This window comes from Protomyctophum parallelum, assembly GCF_964188405.1.
Source record: "Protomyctophum parallelum genome assembly, chromosome: 8".
NCBI classification, from domain to species: domain Eukaryota; kingdom Metazoa; phylum Chordata; class Actinopteri; order Myctophiformes; family Myctophidae; genus Protomyctophum; species Protomyctophum parallelum.
The window spans coordinates 20,817,098-20,837,650 of record NC_139703.1 but is presented as its reverse complement, the minus strand read 5'-3'; the positions used below and the strand labels follow the sequence as shown (position 1 = coordinate 20,837,650).

Genomic DNA, 20,553 nt, shown 5'->3' with positions numbered 1-20,553 from the left:
TAACAAAAAAATCCCTGGGAGAATTTTCTTTACCGAGAAAGAAACAAAGAAAGACGCCTCGATACTGTCATAACAATCAAACGTGTCTTTACAGAGACAGTGATTCTTAACCTTTTTAATTTCAACAACCCTCGGATTAGATAGATTATATTTGATCTTTTTTGGTCCCACAAGGGAATTTCAGTTGTCGGGTACTGCACTGCAGTACCGCACTACATGAAGCATAGGACAGATCAGGAAAACAATCTATATTATTATCTATATTACATATTGTGACGTCAACCGTATATCGTCCAATCATTGTCCAATCAGAGGAGTGAAAAGAAAGAAAGGCCAATAACAATACAATAATAATGAATTAGACCATGGATTTGATACTGTAGCTCAAGTCCTTAGCTGGGGACCCCCTAGAACAGTACGTGTTTCAAGGAGGCTGGCCTTTGCGTGCGTGTGTGCGTGTTTGTGGCTTTGGGCCCAGCTACATCTCAGACATGCTGAAGCCATATGAACCCTCAGGTCATCTGGGGCTGGCCTACTATTTACTAATAGTTCACCCGATAGTTGGAATAACACACGGTGAAGCAGCATTTCACTATTATGCACCACACACACCTGGAATAATATTCCAGGTTACATTAGGAAATCCCCAACCGTTTTTAAGTCCAATTTAAAAACATATTTATTTAACATTGCCTATCCCAATGATGTTACGCTAGGTCTTGCCTGGGCTTTACATGAGCTGTGTTTTTTGTATCAAAGGTGGGAGTATTTGTTCCAATTGATATGCTCCTTTATCTTATTTTAATTGTATCTATTATAATCTGTATTCATTGTTTTTATTCTGTAAAGCACTTTGAATTGCCTGTATGAAAGGTGCTATATAAATAAAAATGCTTTGCCTTATGTGTGAGCGCGTGTGTGGAGGGGGGCCTGGATTAATGGTGAGGGGTAGAGGGGCACCGGCAGGTCGTGAGACGAGGAGCTTGGTCTCCCGGCTAGCCCTGCCGAGGCAGAGCCATTTATCATCCCGGCACCGGGGCTGACCGAATCAAAGCGGCAGGGACCAAAAAAAGAGGGATCATTAAAAGTTTAGCGCTTCTCCCGCGGGGCCATTTGCAGGCAACACCAACGCTGGGCTATGCCTGAGAAATCGTGGCTCAGGCCTTATCCCCACCATCCGCCTCACCAATAGAATACCAGCAGGGAATTCAGCCATATCTGCTGACTGGGGACGCACGTCTCTACAGTGACACTATCTGCATCTTGGGGGATATTCAACGTATAACCCTCTGGAGATTTAACTGTCCCAACATGCCTTATGGGCACATAGTAAAAGAAACTAACATTGCACAAGTAATTAATGCTTACGGCTATATAGTGCAAAAATCACCTCGAGCAAGTTGGTTAATTTGTATGCCTGTGAATATATGGGGAGGCTGTATCCGTGACTGTGTAATGACAATTTCTGCAACTTGTTTAGCTCTGCCTAACTGTTGTCCCCGGCCGCCTATGTCTAACCTCGTGTCACCAGGCTTTCCACCTCGGAGGTGGTTTAGATCGGATGATAAAAAAATAGCAAAAGATAGCAGGGGATTATTTAGGGTAGTCCTTATTACCGGATTGGGTTCCGGCCTAATGACTACAAACCAGTGACTACAACACGACGTGTAAGATATCATCTGCTCCCGACCAGAGCATAAACCTGAACAGGAAGAGAGAGAGAGACAGAGAGAGAGAGAGAGAGAGAGAGAGAGAGAGAGGTTAATGTACATGGAGAATCAAGCAGCTTACCAGTGTGTTTCTCCACAGAGAAGAACTTCTCCCCATCCAGAACGCTGTACACCACCCTGGCACTGCTGCCATACGTCGGGTCATCTGCATCTGACGCTATGACCTTCATCACGGATGTTCCTATTCAGAGAGAGAGAGAGAGAGAGAGAGAGATAATGAGAACACACACACACAGGCTCAGATGAAGAGAAGTTCAGAGCCAGGCCACCTGGGAAGCCACAAACAGACACTGACATCTTAAAGAGTCAGGGCGAGAGAGAGGATATAGTTTATGTACAACAGCAAAGCAGGTGTTTGGGGACCTCTGGGTTCTCCATGTCTTTTTTATTTGCTGCGTGTGCCTGAGTGTCTGCATGCCTACTGTAGGAGTTATTATACTAGAGAGAGAGAGAGAGAGAGAGAGAGAGAGAGAGAGAGAGAGAGAGAGAGACAGACAGACAGACAGACAGACAGACAGACAGACAGACAGACAGACAGACAGACAGACAGACAGACAGACAGACAGACAGACAGACAGACAGACAGACAGACAGACAGACAGACAGACAGACAGACAGACAGACAGACAGACAGAGAGAGCAATTATCGCAGATTGCTGCTAACACTAATATGGCGGTAATTTCCATAAGAACCTTTAAAATCAGGATTTGCACAGCAACAATATTCTTTAAAGTCATTTCTTAACCATTTACTGTTCTATTTTATTCGTCAGCTGTGTGCACACATGCGCACAAGCCTCTGGCAGCCAACAAACAAGCACATATTTACATTTAGTCACACGCTTTAGTTAAAGCTCAGATAAAGCCCGTAAAGCTTAATGGGAAACAGCTTCCTCTAACTGCTTTGGGAAAAGAACCAACCACTGACTATAGCCTTTTAGTGGCTGAGCTGTTTCCCTCCCTATAAATAAAAACACCTTATATTAAAAGGGCGGAAGGACAAAATAAAACGAGAAAAGAAAAGGCACAGAGAATCCTGGCATAGGCAGCCATGACTCCTCAAGGACGAGGAGTCTGTCTCCATTCCCCTGGCAAGGTTACTGACAGCTGGTGTTGTCCACCAAAGGTCACAGCTGTAGCCTCTCTCAGAGCCCTGTCATGCTACTGTATAGCCACATAATGGCCGTATGCTAATGATGCTAATTAGCGGAAGGTGTCAGAGCGCTGTTTGTTTCCTGTCATCCATTGGCGCTCCCAAGGTGAAGAGGAGACACGTAAGACGGAACAGTGGATTATCATAAAAGCCACGGGGCAGTCGGGCAGCCCAGATCACTATCAAGCTGCCTGTCGCCAACATTGCATTCCTTCTGTTTTTGCTGGAAGCTGGAATGCTTGCATGCAAACACAGACAGTGCGACATATGCTCATGCCACTGTGTACACATGTACACATGTGAGGCTATGATAATCAGCCACAGCAGTCGTTTAGCGCTTAGTCGTGTAGCTGTGCATTTCATCTCCTGCTGTACTGTACCTACAGCAGTATGTGTGTGTGTGGTTCTTAATGCATGCTCAAACAGTACAGTAACATAATTCAGTCATTATTTTTGCCAGAATATGCAATTGGCCCATATCTGCCTGAAACCTTAGAAAATCACGCACACGATATACTGCACGGTTGGAGGAAGATCAATGTGATACAGTGTTTCTCATATTGAAAACAGAAAGCCATATAGAGACAAGGCCGTTTCATTACTGGCGACAGAACCCCTGCCTTTGCTAATTATGTCTACCTGGTTGTCTCTGTGCGTCCAGCAAAGCCATTTCCATCCTTGGGATTATTCTCTTATCTAAATTTTCCCCAGGTATAACAATCAGCTCGACACTCAGCTGTTTCTGGGTCCTAGCTGGCAGCTTGGAGGAACTATATAAATGCAAATGCTACTTTATTGTGTTTATATTAAAAGGGAAGGGAAGCAGGGAGTTTGCTGCCTGGGTCGCTCTGGTTGGCTTCTGTTTCATTAGGACTAGTTGGCAGCTCTCAGATCCTATACTGGTGAGGGATCTCTACAGCAGTGCTTCCCAAACCTTTTAGCCCATGACGCAAAGAGACATTTGCCCGGGACCCAATCTAGTGAAAATAGCAGATCTACAAGCGCACAGCATGTCGCTTTGTGCCACATTAATGAGCTTATAGATCGGTTATTTTCACTTCTTCTTTGTCTTCTAATTTGTGGAATTTCTTAGATTGGTATTTTATTTATTCATGAAATTACTTGAATCTCATGAAATAATTTAATTTGTTTTTAATTCATGAAATATTTTTGCTTTTTTGGGAATGTAAATAAAAATAAAGGAACCATAAAAATGTGATCGCGATCCAATGCTCTACACAGTAGGGATTGAAGTTTCTGACTTGACCAAAAGTAACAAACTGTATTGCAAAAAACGAAGAAAAACGAAGGGAAAAAGCGTATCTAAGTATGGCTCATTATTCATAATAAATACATATTTTTCTCTCTCTACAGTAAATAAAGATAAAGAGCATGGTAAATTGTTCTGAGATGACAAAGTATAGTATAGTTATAGTAGTATATAACTATATAGTAGTATAGTAGTATATAATAGTATAGTCATAGGCAGCAATTATTTAGCCGTTTGCCGTAATGGTGTAAAGCAGCATATAAACAAACATGTTTTCCTCTGTGCCTCTTCTTCAACAAACTTTTTTTCTGAATTCCTCAAATTAGTTTTTTCTTTCATTAAATTGAGAGTAGCCATTTATTTTTTAGGCTACCCATTTTTTTGTGTGCTCATTATGCCATTAATCCTCTGTTGAGGTGACCAAGTAAAAACAGAGAGAAGGGCTGGAGCGGTGGCGGTGGTTTGCTCGTGAGGTCATGTTGTAGTTCGGTGGTCACCCCACCACCGTAAATCCAGACTATGTATGAGCCTTTAGTCAAGTTCACAATTTCCTGCCAGTTAGCAGATTTGTGTGTTATCAACCAGTAGGTTTACTTTGTTGAGACATTGTTGATTGTTGTTGTTGTCAGCCATTGCCGCGTTGTCCAAATATTACTAATTCAATTAATCTCCCAATGTGTGCCAGTGCTGACAGGTGCCACTCCAGCCCGTCAGTTTTGATTCAGCGTGGTGGGCCCCCTGCTCCACCTGAGCACCCCCAATTCCTCAAATTACTAATACTAAGTACCACTACCTGAAATTAAGCTACAGTATAGCATGCATTACTAATACTAAGTAGTAAGTACCACTACCTGGCATGAAGCTATAGACCGATTCCTTAGCGGGTCTCATGGTCGCAGCCTACGTATTTCCTGTAGGCGGAGACGACACATCTGCGGTTTCCCCACACCAAGCTTCTACTACAGTGAATGGAGAAGTGACTGATGTTAGTCTGCTTCAAACGTTACTCTTCTACCTGCTTTTTACTAACACTAACATTACAAAGATGCTCAGGACATCAGGATGAACCTGTGTCGTTTATGGCTGCTCAAACAGTAGTGGCAACATAAAAAAAAAAAAAAACAGAATGTCAAAATATCTACCGCGGTGGCTGAGACCAGAGCCGTAAAGTAATGGTTGAGACAAAGCAGTGAAAGATACATAACGTCAGTCTTACCCAATATCCAGTCTTTCTATTTTAGGAACACAAGGCTGCTGTACTTTATACCTCATACTAAGCATTAAAGTATGAGGTATAAAGTACAGCAGCCATGTGTACCTAAAATGTATTTGACTAAGACTAAGCCTAAAAGACTAAGACTAAAAGACTAAGACTAAACCACAAAGACTAAGACTAAAAGACTTAAAGGACAACTTTAGTTTTTTTCAACCAAGGTTCATGTTTTAGGTTGTTATTAGAGAAACTAAAAGGTGAGTGTTAATTTTCTTTCATTTGCTGCTTTCTTTTGTTTTTGGGATTTTAGCAGTTTTTGACAGGGGGGCGGGGGCATTCGAGCATGGGGCTAAATATGTATTTTTTTACAAATTATTATGGCGATAATTTTTTTATTTATTTACTATAGTCCTAATAAACCCCAAGAAATTACATCTGGCCACAAAAGATCACAGGATCTACTGAATGTGACAAACTGACATATTGAGCCTATACACACAGTATACGCCTTCCCCCAGTAGGCTACCTTCACATTCAGTAGATCCTGTGATCTTCTGTGGCCAGATGTAATTTCCTGGGGTTTATTAGGACTATAGTAAATAATACAAAGATAAATCACCATAAGATTTTGTAAAAAAATACATATTTAGTCCCATGCTCGAATGCCCCCGCCCCCCGGTCAAAAAGAGCTAAAATCCCTAAAACATGAACCTTGGTTGAAAAAAACTAAAGTTGTCCTTTAAGACTATAGACTAAGACTAAATGATTTTGATATTTCGTCGACTAAGACTAGACTAAACAAAGAATTTCAGAAGACTAAATGGGACTAAAGACTAAATGTGTCTTATTCAAAAGACTAAGACTAAATCAAAATAATTATGCTGAAAACACTAGGCCCCAACAGGCTTAATGTAGAAGTGGATATGGCTTAGCCATTTCAATAGGATTCAATAACAGGGAGAACAATGTGTTCATTACAGACCATGTTATAGTATTGCTATTGTTGGTTGTTTGGTGCCAGTTATAATGATCTATTCCTGTCATTAAAAGGCCTGACTGAGGCGTGAATAAGATCGCTCTTTCTTTCCAAGGTATTGGTTTCTTTCCAATGTTTGGGTATTGTATGATTTAAATCGATCACACCTTAAGACAAACACGGAATACCAATGCATTAGATTAGGAGGAAATAAACAAATATTATGGATTTTAATGTTGGGGGCCATCTCCTGTAAAATAAAGTGAGGAAGACTTTCCTTCGAGGGAGGCCAGTGATAGCTTTATATCGGCCCCTACCGACTTGGATTTATGCATGAGTTCTGTTTAATTGTATCAACACAGGCGGTTAGAATGGCTTTCCTTCACCATTTCAGCACTCTGGGGGAGACGGTTCAATTACCGATAGGCGAGCCACAGGAGTGCACCGCGTGTGAAAACACTAGACTGACAGCTATTTAAGAGGCAGCCTCGTAAAAGAGATTTGTGCCCATCTCGACTGGCGCGGTGGCGACACTGGCTCCGACGGAGGGGGCTGCGCTGGTGACTTTCTCTCCGGCTTCCTCCCGCCTTAATTTGCAGGACTGAGTGCTCCCCGTCCGCATTATGGGTCATTTACTAAAGACATAAAAGCTGAGGTGTTTTCACATGAAAAGTTATTTCTTCACTACTTCCAACGTGATTCATTCCTATAACATCCACATAAATGCACAGCAAGAGAGAGAGAGAGAGAGAGAGAGGGGGGGGGGGGGGGGGGGGGGGCTTGTGGCAGACAGAGAGAAGGACAGCTTAATTTAAACTCAATCGTAAAATGGTGTCGCATCAAACATAGATCTATACGTCACAATGAGCTTGTACATCAGCTACTTTCAGAGTGGGACACCATTGAATGATGGATTACATCAGGCTGAAGAGGGTGAGAGAGTGAGAAACCTGCCATGTCATAAAAGCCTAGAGTAGGGGGAGTTCTACAATGATTTAGGCATAGACTCCTACAGAGAGCACAAATCTAAGTCTTTATCAGCAACTGACTTGTGTCTTTTATTGGATTGTATCTCTCACACACACACACACGTGCGCGCACACGCACGCACACGCACATAACACACACACACACACCCCTGTGTCAGAATCAATGTCCGACACCCTTGTGGAGTGCATAACGGTAGATGTTCCTGGTCACATAAATAGAGGTGGTTGGCAGCATGTATTGATTGTATGATATGATGCACCGCCACCTGCCTTGTCACATTCCCCTCTCCTGTGATCCCACTGCTCCACATGTCTCACCTATGGTTAGTACTGTATGACAGGCTGTCCAAATGGTGACTTCAGCAATTTGCAACATCCTGTGCCTTCACTCTGAGAGAGAGCTCCGGATGCAATACTTCTCACAGGGAAAAATGGCAAAAAAGTGTGTACTATTTAAAATAATAAGGGGGGAAAAAAGTGCTAGGTGGGGGGAGTAGGGAGAAAGAAAGAAATAAAGTTAAAGATGAAGGAGAGATACATTTCCCAAGGCTTATTTATTTTCCTCATCTTGATCCCTGACTTATCCTGGATTTGTATTGTCTAAATTCCATCCATGCATGATGCCGTCTCCTTTAAATCATCTTATAAAGACATGGCCCCAGTTAAACTGCCTGGTGAACTACAAGGTCTAAAGACATGGCCCTAGTTAAACTGCCTGGTGAACTACAAGGTCTAAAGCACATGGAGCAAGTGCAAATGGTCGTGTCCAACTCCAGTTATGCTAGTTAATTGGCATATTACATATATGGGTGCAAAGGGGTCGTGTTTAGTTTCTAAATGAATCATGGGAGTGTCTCCCATTCCCCTTAGCCATGTGCACCTGCACAATGCTATTTAAGCAGGTTGGAGGAGACGCGGCCAGTTTTCTGCTAAGGAAATGGGTGCTGCTGCTAATGCACATGGTGAAAGCCATCTATGGGAGCAGCAGGTATCCATCAAACAGGAGGTGAATCAGAGGTGCGAGGAGGTAGCGATGACTGTGAGCAAGCGTGTCCATCTCCTGGCATCACCAGAACGGACACACAGTGGGCTGTATTTTGCGTGTCTTAAGTACCAGGTCTTATTCCTTAACTTGAGTAAACTAAAGACCTGGAGGCGTGATCAATGCTCTTTGGCCACTCAGAATAGCCAAATGGCATTGATCACGCCTCCAGGTCTTTAGTTTACTCAAGTTAGGGAATAAGACCTGATACTAGGGCTGGGTGCAATAACCGCCATACCGCCGGTATGTAACGCATACCGCGGTGTCGGGGTTAATCCACGCTCTGATCCACAAGGCGCACGGGGCTGCGCAGAACCGCGCTCTCCGATCTGCCGTTTATAAAACCAATAGCCTTTGGTTAAACATTTTTAATGTTTAACTAAAAACAAACAAACCTGTATATAGGATTAGGAGGGGCTATGGAACAAGTCATATTGTATCTCTCTGCTCTGCTCGTCACCTGGCCTGACGCAGAACAGGCTCATAGCGCCCTCTATAGGTATTTTAACGACTACAGTCATGTCCCTGTTTTTGTGTTGTATCAATTATCAAACAGCTTTCTTTTAAGTTATTAGTAAGGGATCTAATACTACTTTTGCTTTTACTAATGCTGTTTGCTGTTGTGTTTTTCTTTTTCTTTTTTTTCACAGGATTGCCCTACCAGGTGGGGTTCTACACAGAAAATGGTACAACGCATTTTGGACCAACTGCCAGCCATCGAAAAGGCTTTGGAGGGTGACAAGAAAAGCCTCAACTACGTTCCTAAGTGGCAGAGCAAAGGTGTGCTGGAGTCAATAAATGCAGCACTGAAGCCAGTAGCTGAATTCACAGATACCCTCTCTGAGGAGAACTCAGTCACAGGCTCTTCTGTGAAACCAGTGTTGCAGCTGTTAAACGAGGAAGTTCTCGCAACGACTGAGCCACAAGGCATCGAGTTAACGGTAAACCTGAGGAAGAAGATGCTTGATGTCTTGAAGTACGCAGACCCTAAACTACAGCATTTTTTGGCAAAGGCATCATTTGTTGATCCCAGACACAAGGACTGCATCCCAGCTGATTAAGTAAAAGATGTGATACTGGAGGAGATATTGGCAGAAATGGCTGAAGAAGAGAGGCGTGATGATGATGGTGCCATTCCCAGGACCAGGGCCTCAGATGGAGATGGAGATGATGAAGGTGCCCTTCCACATGCACCACCTTCTACCAAAAAGTGGACTCTGGCTGACCTTCTGAGCCAACGCAAACAAAGGGTCTCCATTCCGATCCCCAAGAGAATCTGTGCAGACACAGAGCTCACGAGATACATCCAGGAGGAAGCCATCGATGATCATGATGATCCGCTCATCTGGTGGAAGCACAATGAGGCCAGGTTCCCTCTCTTGTCCAAGATTGCCAGAAAGTACATGACTGTATGTGTTTTTAGTTTAGTTTAGTTTATTTGATCATCTTCACAGTTACAAAACAGCTTAGTTGTTAACACATGGTTACATAACAAAAAAAAAAGGAACTGGAGGTGATCAAAAGGAATAGGCTGAAGCTGAAAGCTTATAAATGCCTATCCTATAAACATCAAAATAAAACAATATACAATCCAAACAATTTAATACCACCATCAAGGAGGTTCACACCAAATGGCGAGAGCCAACCCGATACTCCACCCACCCCCGTGTCACCATAGAGATCCACCAGGATCCCTATAAATTAAATACCAATCATCATCATCATCATCATAGGTCAAATATGTTATATCATATTATTATATATATATACTATATATTACATGCCACATATTATATTATATAATATATATGTCAAATATACAAATCATTTTACGATGCACTGTATTTAGCCATGAGGATATGTTTAAATAGTATCTTGAATCGAGAGATGTGTCTGCTGTGTTTCACCTCCTCGGTCAGGCCATTCCATATTTTTACCCCACAGACAGAAATACACATGCTCTTCCGGGTGGTGCTAACACAGGGTTGTTGGAAGTTTAGGTCCCATCTTAACTCGTAGCGTCCCTCCCTATCCTTGAACAATTGTAGAACCTTTACAGGAAGTAGTTTATTCCTTACCTTGTACATAATCTGTGCCGATTTGAATTCAACTAAATCTAAGAACTTCAGTGTGGAGGACCTTAAGAACAGTTCATTTGTAGGATTATAGTAGCCTACCTTATGTACTATTCTTAATGCTCTTTTTTGCATTATAATTAGAGGCTGTAGGTTGCTTCTATAGGTGTTTCCCCACACCTCCACGCAATATGTCAGATATGGTAATATTAGTGTGTTATATAGTGTAATCAATGATTTATAATTTAGTATATGTCTGGTTTTGCCTAGTACACCAACACTTCTAGCTAATTTTGAACGAATATATTTTATATGTGGTTTCCAACTGAATTTGTCATCTATAATCACTCCTAAAAATATGTTCTCATTAACTCTTTCTATGTTTACATTGTCGATCTTTAGCTCAACTAGTGAGTTTGGTTGTATTGATTTATTTCCAAAGATCATGAATTTTGTTTTTTTCAGGTTGAGTGATAGTTTATTTGTATCAAACCATAGTTTTAGTTTGCCCAGTTCAAATGAGACCTCCTTCAACAATTGCTGAAGGTTCACCCCAGCACAGAAGATGTTGGTGTCATCAGCAAAGACAACATACTTCAAGATACTTGAAACTTTACATATGTCGTTTATGTATAATATAAATAATTTGGGACCTAAAATTGAACCCTGCGGTACCCCACAGTTTATGGGTGAGCAACTAGATTTATGCTCCCCCATCTGTACGTATTGTTGTCTGTTTTTGATGTAGCTCTTAACCCAACTAAGCCCTACCCCTCTAATCCCATATTTTTCTATTTTTTCCAGTAATATGTCATGATCTATTGTGTCAAATGCCTTTTTTAAGTCAATAAAGATACCAAGGGCGTATTTATTACTGTCGATAGATGTAGTTAGTTCTTCAATTAGCTCAATTAGTGCCATTGTAGTTGACCGGCCAGATCTAAATCCATATTGACTCTCCATAAGAATATTATGTTTATCTATAAAACTGTCCAGCCTTGCAGAAAATACTTTTTCCAGAACTTTTGAAAATTGAGACAGCAGGGATATGGGCCTGTAGTTTGTGAAGCAATGTTTATCACCAGCTTTGTAAACTGGGATAACCTTGGCAGTTTTCATTTGGGTGGGGAAGAAACCTGTTTTGAGTGATAGATTGCAGATATGTGCTAATGGGTCTGCCACAGCACAAATAACCTTCTTCAAAACTGCCATGCTAATACCATCTCCATCTGTGGATGTTTTATTGTTTAGCTTGTGGACAATATCTAGTATTTCCTGTTTATCTGTGTTGTGTAGGAAGATTGAGGCAGGATTACTTTCATCAGGCAGTTGGGTAACACCACCTCCTAGGGGTGGTTTTATTTCGGCAGCCAGATTTGGACCCACATTCACAAAGAAATTATTAAACTTCTCCACCACCTCATTCATGTTGTTGATTATTATATCATTGTCAGTAAAGTGATCTGTATAGTTGGGGTTTGATCTATTTTTAATAATTGAATTTAATATATTCCATGTACCCTTAATGTTATTTTTATTCTTTTCAAATAGTTTGTTATAGTACTCTTTCTTACCTCTTCTAATAATATCCATTAATTTATTTTTATATATTTTATATTTAGTTTCTTTATCTATGGTTCTATGTTTCATAAAGTCTCTATACAGTTTATTCTTTTTTTTACAAGCATTAGCTAATCCCCTAGTCATCCACGGCTTGTCGACAGTTTTACTATTTTTTTTATATTCGTGTATTGGGCAATTTCTATCATATAATAATAGGAACTTTTCTAGAAAATTGTTATAAGATACATCGACATCCTCAGTTTCATACACATGTTTCCAGTCTTGGGTTGCTAAGTCTCTCTGGAATGTATTTAGAGCTTCCTCTGTTCTCACTCTTTTATATGACGTCGTAATGTGTTCTTTCGTCTTCATGTTGTGGTCACAGTTTAAGATTGCAAAGATCGGCAGATGGTCACTAATGTCGTTTATTAGTATGCCGCTCACTATATTGTTGTCCATGTTATTAGTGAATATATTATCTAATATAGTAGCTGAGTGTGTGGTTATTCTAGTCGGTTTTGTTATAATGGGATATAAACTCATACTATACATCGCAGCCATGAATTCATCAATTAGTGAATTATGTTTAGGGTTCAAAAGGTCAAGGTTAAAATCTCCACAGATATAGGCAACCTTGTGCTCGATCTTTGCAAACGTCCCCTCCATAAAGCATTTGAAGGCCTCAACGCTATTATCTGGAGCTCTGTAAACACAGCTGACAATGATGTTTCTCTTTTTTCTCAAGGAGATCTCTACAGTGACACATTCACATACATCATCAACAGCAGCAGTCATGCCATCTACAATATTATATGTTAATCTATTGTCTACATATAGAGCAGTCCCCCCTCCAACTTTATTTGATCGGTTTATAAAATTGAGGTTGTAGCCCTCCATCTCAAAGTCCACCCCCCTCTCCAGGCTGAGCCAAGTTTCAGAAATAGCAATTATATTGAAGGGTGTGCTAAACTGTCTCAGATATTCTTTAATATTGTTAAAGTTAGCATAGAGACTCCTACTGTTGAAGTGTATGACTGATATACCATGATCACATTTTATGTTGTTATTAAACTGGGTCTCTGAGAAGTAACAGCAGTTGTCGTTTACATTCATAAAGAAGTTACTCTCAGGATCAATGTCTCGGTTCATATCATGCATGATGAAACGTTAGGGCAAGCGGAGTCATATAGTGCCAGCCCAGTGGCGGCATGTAATGAGCACGCGTCGGCGCGCACAGCATTGCAATGCGCGCACACACACACACACACACACACACACCCACACTGTACAGCCACGCACGCATACACACAGAGAGACAGAGAGAGGAGAGAGAGAGAGAGAGAGAGAGAGAGAGAGAGAGAGAGAGAGAGAGAGAGAGCGCGCAGCACGGCATTAGTTTGAGCAGTCTTTCACGAAAAAAGGGGGAAATAATGGTGATGAAGAACCAAAAAAAGCGTTCCATAGCGCCGGGAGTAAACCCAACAGTCCGATGCAAGGGCACGGTTCCAAAAAGGGAAAATAATTCTTTGCTTATATGTAATGTCAACAAGAAGAACAACATGTGAACAGAGATTCCTATGGCAGGCGGCTTCAGCCATGCAAAGATCACAGTGCATAAGACAAAATAAATGGTTAAGTTGGGAGAAAAAAGTAGAGAAGTTCCAACTTTCCTTCTGACCAGGAAAATAAACTGTGGCCATGCCATGCCCAAATAGACAATCCAAAGAAGAATCCAAAAAATTATCAATAGTAGTAGCGCTAGCTTTTTTGCTACATATCTATTTCTAGCCCACCGGGCCGAGGAGACAGCAGCATCACTTGTATTCATCAAGGTCTTTCAGTTCTCTTACCATCACGGTCTTCTCTTCCTCAGGAGTGGATCCATTTAGCCGTATGAGCACTTTACAGTTCCTGGTCCACGTTGATTTTATGTTGCCCTTCTTCTTCAGGAAGCGAGCCTCTCGTGCAATTTCGGCATTTTTCCTGGTAAGGTGCTCGTTCAGGTAAACCTGGGTCCCCTCCAGTTTCTTCCACTGCTTCAGTAGGTCAGTCTTCTTTTTGCGGTTCACAAATCGAACAATGATGGCAGGTTTAGCCTTCTCACCGTTCTGATCCTTCCGAGGAAGCGTGTGGCAAGCGGAGATAGCGTTTGCATCCACTTGGATTTCCTTGCTCTCGAGAAATTTCAAAAGTTGCATCTCCAGCGTTTGTTGGTCACGATCCGCGGCGTATGTGCTACAAGCACTGCCTCTGAGCGTGTATTTAGTGCTGCTGGCAGGGTGGTGAGTGGTGACACCAATGAGGGCCTCCCTTATTAAGCCAGAAAAAGTCAACATGTTGGTTTGCCTGGCAAGAAACCTCAAAAGTGAACGTGAGGCTAGAACAAGAGCAGCTAAATCTGCCTTGCGTGCCTAGTTAGATGGGCTTTATGTTCCCATTTAGACCTGAGGTCGATTCTACAAAATGTGTTCTAAATCCTGACAGTTTTCAGAAAATCCTATGTTTCTATATCAGTGGTTTTCATTTTCAAACTATTTCATGTCAAGGACATTCTATTATGTTCCGGTAACATATTTGTTCTGTTTTATTTACTTACATTGTTATGTTAATGTAATTAACATGTTCTCCTTGAGACCCTTTCTGCTGATTTTGCACTACAGCAGAGCAGCATCTTACTAAGCCGACAGTATTGCACTATATTGCCTAAATGGCTGTTTTTTTGTTTTGTTTTATTGTTAAACTGTACTATAGTCTAGTAGGCTTACTAGACTAGTTCTGCACTAAATTTGCCGGTATCGCACCTATAGCGTTGACAGGTTTGTTCATGTTGAATTGATTGATCTGAAATAGCTTGGCTCGGAGTACATCACCATTCTAATGTAATACTTTCGCGTATCACCTGTCAAAAAAGCTGATCTACAAATTCACCTCCGAGCTTGGAGATCTGCCATTTCGATCACGTGACGACAGTTTTATCTTCAAAATGTTTTTTATCTGAGACGAGACTTTCCAAATAATCTTTCACGGATTACATTAACGTCATGATCATGGATGGCCCTGCAATTTCTTTACAATACCGCATTGGAATATAAACATTTGGAACGATGATTTGACTACGAGACGAGCAAACTTCTTGCAGCCAGGTAAATAAAACGAGCTACCGTTATAGCCTTGCATTATATATTATACATAATAACATGGTGACTCAATATAATAATGTATTTTTGCCAGTAAGTGATGTCATATTAAATGTTCATTGATGAGGTCCATTCAGTATCAGTATTAAGACAGACGAGGTTCACTTCAAAGTAAATTTCAAGTTCTTTATTGTTAATCTTTGTAGGCTACAGGTATTGTCCGGCTTCCTTAAAAGTAAAGCAGCAGCATAGGTGATAAGTAAAGGACGGGACCTTTATTAAATCGAATAATTTTAATAATAATCTGGGGTGCAATACATCTCCGTACACTGTTTATCCGGATTGTGTTGAGCTGCTCTATACATCTCCGTACACGGTGTTTTACCGGATTTTGCTGAGCTGCTCTATTCATCTCTGTACACAGTGTTTTACCGGATTTTGTTTAGCTGCTCTATACATCTCTGTACACTGTGTTTTACCGGATTGAATAACACCATAAAACCAGATGTTTTCCCCCGCGTGGTGCGGTAATTACCGCCATACCGGCGGTATGGGTGCCGACAATAACCGCGGTAATAAAAATCCCATACCGCCCCAGGCCTACCTGGTACTTAAGACACGCAAAACACATCCCACAATGTCCAAAGTGATATGAGATATGAGACAAAACACTAGCTCTCTGCTCAACAAAAACATAGGTCCTAATTCATTAAAAAGAAATACGCCACCGTTACACTGTGGCGGAAACAGATATCGTATTTATCCGTCCGATCAAGCTACGTTGAGATGACGTGATATTCAGAGAGTGGTGTGCACCTCAGGTACGCAGGCGTATCGCAGGTGTATGTCATACTGAAAGCAGCGGGTGCAAAGTGATCGGAAAAGCACCCGACAACCTCATTTGCATTGATCCACGCCCAATTTCATACCATAAAAGGTCTCAATCATGACTCAGCAGTTTGTGAGATCAGCTGGCACCATGGCGGCGAGACTAAAGAAGCGAAATTACAGCGCTGTAGAAGTAGAGGTATTGTTGGACGGCGTGGAACGCCACAAAAATATTATTTTTAGCAGCGTTAGCAGTGGCTTCAGCAACGTCACGAAGGCTGATTGTTGGAAGGAAATTACCCAACAAGTAAACTCCGTCAGTGCTGTGGCGAGGTATGAAATATGAATATAGGCCTAGCCCCTTATATTAATTTGATACACGCATGGACCACAAACAAGCCCTTTATAGGGCTTTTATGTATATAATTTCTGCACCATTGTATTATCGTAGGCCTACTAGGCTTATTTGCAAACCGACAATGTTTATTATTCAATAAAGGACATTGACGGAGGTCAAAAAGAAATGGAGTGACCTTAAACTTGATGTGAAGAAAAGGCTGACCAGGCAGCGCCAATCCATGGGTGCTACCGGGGGGGGGGGGGGGGTCCGGGCGACGCACCACAACCGTCGCCCATGGACGAAAGGATCAAAGCCATAATTGGTACCAGTCTACTTTTTTATATCCATAATTATACAGTTACATTTGTGCATGATTGTTGTTTCTTTTCTATAGGCCTACCATTAAACAATACACAATTATCTTATAGGAGAGGTGGCGTTGTACGGAATCCAAGCCGCGGGGGGGATGGATACTGATGCCTTGGATTTGAACCTCCAGATGGACGAAAGTGATGGTATTTAAACTATAGGCCTATAGGCTTGCATTTAATCAACACATTATAGACTTGAACTGTCCTGCTTCTTCTTTGATATTGAGCACAACACAGGCTATACACACTCTATTCAAGCAGCATTGCACCATAAAAATGTAGATTAATATACAATGTTATTAAACAAGGAAAAAGGCACAATAAATAATTGTAAATAATATTTATTGGGGGAAAAGGCACATCAAATGATCTTTTTTTTTATAGCTGATGATGCTGCTTCCGTGGCGTCGGCGTCCTCACGGGAGTCGCGGCGCTCCAGAGGCTCCACCACCTCCCAGGCAGCTCGAACGCGTTCCTCGACCCCCGCTCGGGCTCAGCGCTCCACGACCACCACCATCCAGGCCTCGCATGCAGGGCCACCCGCTCCCGCTCCCGCTCGGGCTCAGCGCTCCACCACAACCACCGGCTGCTGCTCACCACCACCGGCTGCTGCTCGCAGGCCTCCGGCTCCACCAGACGGCGAGGTGCCCTCTACCTCGGCTTCTGCTCCTGGTTCTGCAAGAACCAGAGTTCGGCGACCCTCGGAGGCTGCCCCCGTGGCTGACCGGGACGCCCGAGTGGAAGTCATTTCAGCCGAGGTCTTGCAGAACCAGGAGCATTTGCTGAGGGCGGTGGAGAGGGTCGCGTCTGTCGTGGAGGAAGGTGTGAGGGCGGTGATGAGTGGTGTGGACAGGATCGCCACAGCCCTCGAATCCATAGCCACTGCCAGGAGGAGAAATGAATAAATAAAACTATAATTAAATGTTGAATTTGCTTCATGTGTCTACTTCTTCAAGGTTATTATAGTTAACTAAAACTAACGAAGTAACAAACTGAAGGGGAAAACTAATTACAACGAAAACAAAACGGATACGAAATTGTATTGTGTAACTATTTCCATGTTATCAAGAAACAAACTGGCTATATCAAATCCGTTAAACTATTTAAAACGAACTGAATTAGAGAGACGAAAAAAACGTAAACTAAAATGATGAATTAAATTAAACTATATTCATCCTTACTTCAAAAACGAGCGATCAGTTGTCGGCGCAGGGCCAGTCCTGGCATGTTGGCCTCTGCGCCAATGGGTGGGTCCACCGGCATGTCTGCTGGTGGGGGCAGTGCAGGTGCTCCCTCTGGAAGGGGCACACCATTCCGTTCTGCTATATTATGCAGCACGCAGCAGGCCAGCGTGATCTTGCAAACCTATATATATGGGAACAAATTATTAGACTGAACAAAACCTGTTCTGTTATAGCATGCCTTAATGCCTACCGTTTTCAGCTCATGATGGTCTACTATACTGTGTGTGTGTGTGTGTTTGTTTTATTTAAATACCTTATCGGGCTTGTAGAGGAGCGTCCCTCCTGCCGTGTCCAGGCATAGCCAACGGGCTTTCAGCCTCCCTATGGCGCGCTCCACGACGGATCGGGTTCTGACATGGCTTTGATTGTACGCCCGTTCTTGTTGGGTCTCGGGGGTGAACAGTGGCGTCATCAGCCATGTTGCCACGGCATATCCTTTATCACCTGGTATATAGAATGAGATAGATATGGTTAGCCATTTAGGCCTACAATCCTGTCAATTTAATTTCCATGAGGCAAGTGAGGGGGAATGGCACTAAATATATATACAATTGGAAAAACACTCACCAATGAGCCATGCGTCTCCAGCAGCCCCCTGTGCGAGACGCATGCCTACACTGCTATTTTGCAGGATGAAAGAGTCGTGGCTGCCGCCCCCCCAACGGGCAACTGCATTTAAAAAAATCATATTCGCGTCACAGATGACCTGGACATTGACAGAATAGTACCCTTTTCTGTTCAAATATGGGTATGGGTCCTTGGGCGCCTTGATGCGCACATGGGTGCAATCTATTGCACCGATGATGTTGGGGAATCCTGCTGTAGAATGAAAGTCCAGTTTTATTGTTCGTTGTTGTTCGGCAGTGAAATGTGAAATGTGGCGGGGAACCATTCGGATGATGCCATCCAGCACTTTGGTGAGCGTGCGGCTGAGGGATGGCTGGGATATGCCGGACCGATCGGCCACCAAACGCTGGAATGATCCGGTGGCCAGGAAGCCTAGTGTGCAGAATACCTGCACGTGTGCAGGGATGGGATGTGACCTATAATAATAATAATAATTAATAACGGTAATAGGCTTCATTTATTTTATATGCATTGTAAACAAATAACTGCTGCAGGCATGGTCTAAATCTGGGCAAAAATAATCCAATTGAAACCATTTTTCTAAACATTTTAATTCGAACCTGTTTGTTTGTCTGGTGAGCTCTGGCTCCAGCGCGTCGCAGAGCTCGACCAAGCAGTGCCTTGGTAGACGGAACCGGCACCGTAGCCACTCGTCGTCCTCCTCGAAAAAATTGGCCCGGTCCCTGAAGATGCGTTCTCTCCGCCAAGTAATCAAGCAGCAATAAATCAGCCATTCTCTTTGTATTCTGTTACTATAAAGCTTGTTCTTCTCTTCACACCGGTTTGACGCTGCTCCCCGGGGTTCTTATATAGTGCCATTGATCACTTAGAACAAGCTGGTCCTGATTAGCGCACTTTTTTTTTTTTTTTTTTTTTTTGAGAGAGGCTTCTGAGAGTGAGCATGCTAGAAATATCCTAATAAATAATTAAAAAGTTGTTGGGCTTGCAGGGGCATTTTCTGTATTGGACTGTAACTTGCCTATAATGCATGCATTTAGGCATACAAGTGCACTCGGCTTTTATATATATATATATATAGGCTATCTTTTTTTTATGTGCTGATCGACCAATATGTTGGGGACACATGCCTACATATTTTATCTGAGATGTGGGAACAATTTATTGATTCAGCATGAAGACTAAAGCCTTCTGAATAAATCTATACGCAAGTGTATGCTTCCGCAAATTTCTCCGCCACCTAAAGAGGTCCCGTAGGATTTAGCGGAGTTTCCGACGAACCAAAGTCAGCGTCAAGTTCACGGCCATTTCCATGAATTCCAAATTAATGTGGGAAATCCACGTAAATGCCTTTCCGCTAGCGTCACGTCAATATATAAGTGGAAGCGCGTTGAAGAATCAGGCCCATAAAGTGTAAACAGGAGGTGGACCACGGCTATGCTGGGAATATTAACCCTCTAACACCCGCATTAATTTCTACTTGCAAAAAATAGATTTCAACCTTACTACTACTTTGTACTACTAGGACTAAGACTAAAAAATTTGTTAAAAAAAAATAAAGATTGCAGTTCAGATGCGTTCAACTCTTAACGAGCTTACACTTAAGACGGAGGGTGGAGGTGAGATTTATTGCAGATGAATTGATTACAGTATGGAGCTGGGATTGAGGTGAATGGACAGAGAAGTGACTGACAGTATGATAACAGAATGATAACGGAATGATAACAGTATGATGAGGAGGTGACAGTGGAAGGGCTTTGGCGCGGGCCCCCTGGAGACGGGCCAGAGCCTCTGCTCGGATCCTGCCTGGCGGAGGCAGGGGGGGCTCTTGAGCCTGCCCCCCTGGGGCCGACCTGGTGGAGCCTGCTGCTGGGCGGCGTCGGGGAGGTGGCGGGTAACTGAACGGAAGCACAGATGAGTGACGGGAAGGAAGAGGAGTGCTTATAAAGGGGCGCGGACAAGGTAACGTTGATCTGATTGGAGCAGACGAGTGATGGATCGTTACAGCTCTAAGTTGAACTTACGTCAAAGACTAAC

The 20,553-nt window shown here is 42.5% G+C and overlaps 1 pseudogene across 1 annotated transcript in view; it reads right to left on the bottom strand.

Annotated features, from left to right (window-relative positions):
- Window positions 1–20,553, bottom strand: part of LOC310862946 (cadherin-22-like) — a 127,329-nt pseudogene that overhangs the window by 77,530 nt on the left and 29,246 nt on the right. The window contains exon 3 of the transcript in view: window positions 1,792–1,911. The product of the transcript in view is annotated as a cadherin-22-like (transcript). The remainder of the gene's footprint in view (window positions 1–1,791; window positions 1,912–20,553) is intronic.